This window comes from Silene latifolia, chromosome 4 (assembly GCF_048544455.1).
Source record: "Silene latifolia isolate original U9 population chromosome 4, ASM4854445v1, whole genome shotgun sequence".
Taxonomy (NCBI): domain Eukaryota; kingdom Viridiplantae; phylum Streptophyta; class Magnoliopsida; order Caryophyllales; family Caryophyllaceae; genus Silene; species Silene latifolia.
The window spans coordinates 94,478,600-94,484,763 of NC_133529.1; positions in this window are offsets into that span (position 1 = coordinate 94,478,600).

Sequence of the window (6,164 nt, forward strand, 5' to 3'; positions counted from 1 at the left end):
AAGCGGCTGACTGGGAAGGTGTGCCCTTGAGGAGGCATTAGGACGCTGGTAATCTCGGGAAAACTTTGTATAGCGGCGGAGGTGTCCAAGATAGCTGTGGGCACCCCAACGCATGTTTATACCTAATGAAAAATCGTCCAAGTCTTCCATCAAAGTGTCCATTTTTCCCATCAGTCATTAACAGGAAGAAGATACCGGCTCACACTGTCACACCGACAAGAGCGGTAGTCTCCATAAAGAAGCAGGCGCCGTCGCAGTCACCCCAAGTAGTAGACGCCACGCAGCGATCACCCCAAGAGGTTTGACGCAAATCGTCATGATCACTCCAAGTGGTAGACGCCACGACGTCGTTAACGGGGAAGAAGATGCGGCTCACACTTGTCACACCGACAAGAGCGATAGTCTCCATAAAAAGCGGCGCGTCGCGGTCACCCCAAGTAGTAGACGCCCGCAGCGATCCCCAAGAGGTTTGACGCCGTCGCAGTCACTCCAAGTGGTAGACGCCACGACAGTCATTAACAGGAAGAAGATGCCGGCTCACACTGTCACACCGACAAGAGCGGTAGTCTCCATCAAGCGCAGCGCCGTCGCAGTCACCCCAAGTAGTAGACGCCACTAGTCACCCCAAGAGGTTTGACGCCGTCGCTTGATCACTCCAAGTGGTAGACGCCACGCAGTCATTAACAGGAAGAAGATGCCGGCTCACACTTTGTCACACCGACAAGAGCGGTAGTCTCCATCAAGAAGCGGCGCCGTCGCAGTCACCCCAAGTAGTAGACGCCACGGCAGTCACCCCAAGAGGTTTGACGCCGTCGCAGTCACTCCAAGTGGTAGACGCCACGACAGTCATTAACAGGAAGCAGACGCCGACTCACACTGTCACACGGACAAGAGCGGCAGTCACCATCAAATAACAGACGCCGGCTCACACTGTCACACCGACAAGAGCGGCAATCACCCTTAAGAAGCAGACACCGCGACGGTCACGACCAGCGCGGTTGATACTCGCTGAAGCGATCAAAATGCCTTGGAAGCTATAAACGCAATTGAGATACGCACTCTAGACCGCCTCGGCCAAGCCGAGGCGAAAACAAAAGAGACGCTCAACTAATAACGTAAGAAGACAACTCGGACGAAGACGAGAAAAGACCTCGGCCAAGCCAGAGGCAAAGTAAAAACGCTAAGTACAGTTGAGACACTCAACTACTAGCACAAGGAAAAGAAATGAGGTAAAGACCTCGGCCAAGCCGAAGGCAGAAGAAACGAACTCTTATTAAAAATGATAACAGGTTACAAGCGAGGAGAATAAGGACGACGGCCGTCCCCATAGGGATAAGCCAAAACACAACCTACCAAAGTTGTACAAAATACAGGGAAAAGAAAAGAGAAGTTACAAATATGTCATTTGGAGCGCCAAAAGATGGCAGGGGGGAAGGGCTTAATAATTGGCTCCCGAACAGCTGAAGCTATCCGAAACGCCGGGTGAGCCTGGCGACAACCGCCCGCCTCCCTATTCTTCTTTGCTTGCCATCGGCAGCAGTGAGCAAACATCTTCTTCGATGGGCAACCCGGCAGTTTTCCTAGCAGCCTCAGCTTCAGCAGCCTCAGCCTTAGCCTCGGCAGCCTCAGCTGCCCTTGCCCTCTCGGCTTCCTCCTTGGCCGCCTTAGCCTTCTCAGCAAGGGCTGCATTCTCCACGGCCGCCTCTTCCTCTACCTTCACCCTCACCCCCTCCTTGGCCTTCTCTGCCACGGCCTTCTCCTTAGCTTCGAGCTTGTCGTCAAACAGCTCGTCAAATTTGCCCCACGGAAAGGAACCAGCTAGAGGGAAGAGCTCCTCAATCACTTCCCTGGCAGCTTCTTCGGCCAGATCCCGGAATTCGGTGCACATGTTAGGGAGCATGACGGTTTGGAGCATCTCAATGTCCTCCTCCTTTTGTCTAATAATGGCCTCCTTGCTCCGAATCACCTTCCCCTGGATCTGAAATTTGCCCCTAAATTCATTCCTCTCTTTGGAAATAAAGGTCGGCGTGCCTCGAACAAGGTCACACTTCTCAAAGCGACTTTGCAACTTCGGCCGCAGCGGCCTCGGCCTTGGCTCTCTCAAGCAAGGACCTCCTTTTCGGCGTCCTCCCCGAGTTTTTCTCGGCCCAAGAGCGCTTTCTCAAAGCATCTCCCCTAAGCCTCGCTCATTGAGGAGATCCGGCTTCGCCTTCGCGGCCACCTTCTTAGTGGCATCAAGCTCAAGAGCGGATCGAGCCACGGCCTTCTCTGCTCTATAATACGAGCACCGGTCGGCTCATTCCATCTCGCCGCTCCTCGATCAACCTCGCGCTTTCCGCTGGTCGGGGAGGGGAAGCCTTCGGGATGAAGGGTCGGTGGTGACGTTTCGATCACCCGGCTGCAATCGGGAGGGAAGCCTTGCGGGATGAAGAGTCAATGGTGACGTTATGATCACCACTGCGCGGGTTTCTCCTCCATTTGCTTCTCATTAAGAGCGACGGCGTAACGGCGTGGTGATCTCGCAAAATTTAACGAAAGCATCGGTATCAACATGCATAGACATGCCGGAGAGCCCGTCATCGGCAGCGCTAATGAACCGGCTAAATCTAAGCCACGAGAATAGATCAGTACCATGCTTGGCCTTCTTGGCGGGAGGACGCGTTTCCTCGCCGGCGACGGAAACGACACGGCGGTAGAGGCGTCTCCTTTCTCTTACGGACAAGGGGAGACCCCTCCTCATCGAGTCCTCCCATTGGTGATATCAACGATCTCCACCGTTGCCTTCGAACAGGGGAACGGGAGGTGGAGGCGATGTCGACGCCATCGCCGCCGAAGACTTTGTTTTTCGCGTGTGGCGCGGCATGTTACTAACAACCTTCGCCTGGGCCTCCACCACATTCAAGCTCTTCACCGCGATCCATGAGATCATTCGGCGACGTCCTGCGGTCATGGGTTAGAGCCTTGGGATGCAAGTTAGCAACGGTTTTATCTTTGTGCGGCCCCATTCTCGGGAGGATATCCTCGACAGTCCGGTCCAAAGTAGTGCGAAGGAAACAAAGCAAGAGTTAAGTAGAAGAAATAAATCGAAGTTCGAGAAACAGGAACATTGAGAGCGGTGATGGGCCTCACACCGACCCCACTCACCCTGTGCTAGGGCCGGTATGAGGCCGACATGGCAGAGCGGCTCATCCTGGAGGATGATCTGCGTCGGGGGAATCCATCTTTTCGGCACCCCACTCTTGTCCGCCTCAAAGAGCCTCATCGCTTGACTTCTCATCCTCGCCCTTAAGAGGGACCTTGCCGGCATCCATCTTGAGCTTTTTCGGGTGACCCATCCGTCGTGCTCCGCCTTAGTCTCACACCGCAAATTAACTTGGTCTTTGAAAGGAGCGGGCGCGAATAGTCATCCGGCACCTTAACGTACACCCACCGATCTTTCCAGTCCTTGCAAGAAGTAAGTTTGTCAACAGAGACATAACCCTGCTCCATTTGTACACTGTACCATCCGACGCGGCCAGAGATTGATGGCCGGAGATGATGAAGCCAGCGGAATAAATTCACCGTCGGGGCCTCTCCCTTGAAAAGACAAAGCCAGACAAAGCCGACTATGGTCCTCATAGCCAACGGGTGCAGTTGGGCAACAACAACGTTCATGGCCCTAATGATGGCCATAACGTACTCATTCAGCGGAAACCGGAGCCCGTACTCCAAGTGCCGCATGTATACGCCGGTGCAGCCCGGTGGAGGGCAACAGACGGCCTGACCCTCCTCAGGGATAACAATTTTGTATCCCCTTCCAAAGAAAAAATGGCCCTCGAAAAATTTCTCACCAGAACAACTGGCGAACTTATGGGTCCAAGCACGGTCAAGGCGGACCTTACAGGCGTCGCCGTGGTCCATAACGTACTGCCTCCCCTCACTAGGACGAGCCTTTTCAGCATCATCACCAAAATCGTCTGCGTCATCATCGTCATCCTCCCATTCCTCCAAAATTTGAGGATCAACTTCAGGAGAAGGAGACCTAGGGCCCCCAGACCTTATCAGGATGGCGTCCGGCTTCTCCTCCTCATCAAGACGCGACGGGGAACCCCCCGGCGCAGAAGTGCTAGTCCCGGCGTTAGCAGAAGACATGATAGCAATGATTACTTAACAAAATGAGAAGTGAGGAAATTCGTTTGTTTACCTTGAAGAAAAAAAAAACACTCGCCGGAGTAACAACTCTGAAAATTAGAAGACAAAGAAGCCCTTGAAAGTTTAGAGAAGAAAATTTTGGGGAGAATGAAATTGGTGGCCAATTTCACGGAATAACTGCCCTATTTATAGGAAAAGCCCATGTAGAAGGACCAATCGAGAATGACCCATGAAGTGCCCAATCGGCTAACGAGACACGTGTCGGACATGCAACCATGGAAAGTCAATCGTCGCAACAGTCAAACGTCAATCAATGCAACAGTGATCAAGCGTCTTCAACACGCCCCTTCACCTCTCTTCGCCCATTCATCTTCTTCAACAAATTCCTAGGTATCGCTCTCCGCCGCCACATGATCAACCAAGCTAGGGCGACAGGCACGGGGGCAATCAAAAACAACTAAGCACTCCCAACCCTGGTCTCGGCCAGCGTCACTTCCTTTTCCACATCGGATGCCCTTTACACATCCATGTGGAGGGGGGATATGGTACGGCCTAAGAAGAACCAAAGGCCGAGATAGAAGAAGCCGTCTGAGAAAAAGTTTTGAAATTACTTTCGCAGAATATACGCAAAGATACATCGGAGCCCATACCACGGCATAGACTACGCTGGGGGCAAATTGATGGGGCATATTCGCACCACCGACCAAGTCAACATATTGAGCAAGGTCAAGGATATCCACAAAGAAAGTCAACGACTTAGAGATCTAGCCGTGCAACCCATCGGCTTTGTCACCTGGGGTCTCTTTGTCAACAACCGGCCGGTAGGGACACATATCCGCGTACTCATATCCAAGACCCTCGGCCGGCCTGCCATGGGTCCATCGGCCGAGGGTAGAACGGTCTTTCCACCTGCTAGCCACTTGGCCACTTGGCCACTACGTGACAAAAGGTGAAAGCCTATAAATACTCCTCAACCTTCATTGAGGAAAGGATCCATAAATTAACCTAAGAATCATTATTCATCTGGTAATATCTTCCTTATCTCTCTACAACACATCCTTAGCCAAGTAATAACAACTTATCCCTCTAAGTTCGCTGACTTGAGCGTCGAAGTGAGTACGCTTGGCACAAAGCCAAGCCCTCAGTTCGTTCATTGTTGCAGGAGAAGCCGAGAGGAACGATAGAGACGAGGGATCCAACTCAAGACATCATTCTACAAACCACGGGTGGTAACAATACTTGCTCTGGAATTACACCCGGAACAATTATAATATAGACTAAAAACATATACATTATTATCCCTATTTTCAAACTCAGTTGAAACTTTTTAGATAAATCTACAATTTCTCTTTTTTAAGTCACAAATGATAGTTGTTTGTTCCTTCAATTTCTTCTTAAACTCTTGTATAACATTAACATCATGAAATTGTGCAACTTCTTCACCAACCAACTCATTCATGTCTTCATTTTTTGGTTTGCACCATTGAAAGCATTCACATTCATCACATTTGTAGTACAATCTTGATGGATTTGCTGCCAAAGGTCCAGATGACCTTATGTTGAATCTCTTCTAACATTTAGGGCAATTTTTGTTATCAATTTGCACCCCTTTTGAATTAGATCTTGAATTAGATGATGATTGCATTATTATAGTAGGAATGTGTTTGTAGTAGTGTTTAAGAGTCAGTGCTCTAAATTTTAACATCAACTCTCTTTATATGCAATAACTACAGTCCAACGACTACTTTTCTAGCCGTTAGAGGTCATTTCTGGTAACAGGGGCATTTGGTGCACAATTCTCAAACCTCAGGGGTATTTGGTGCACAAATCTCAAACTTCAGGGGTATTTGGTGAAAGTCATATTAGTTAGTTGTAGTTAGTTACAAATTTTAGTTAGTTCGATATTCAAAAGGTTGTTGGGTTTCAACAAACTTTCCCCCCAAAATAGGTTAACAAGTCAAGAAACCTGCTGCCGTTTAATATTTGACAGCGTTAATGAAAAAGGGTAGATGGTGCACTAAAATAAAAGTTGA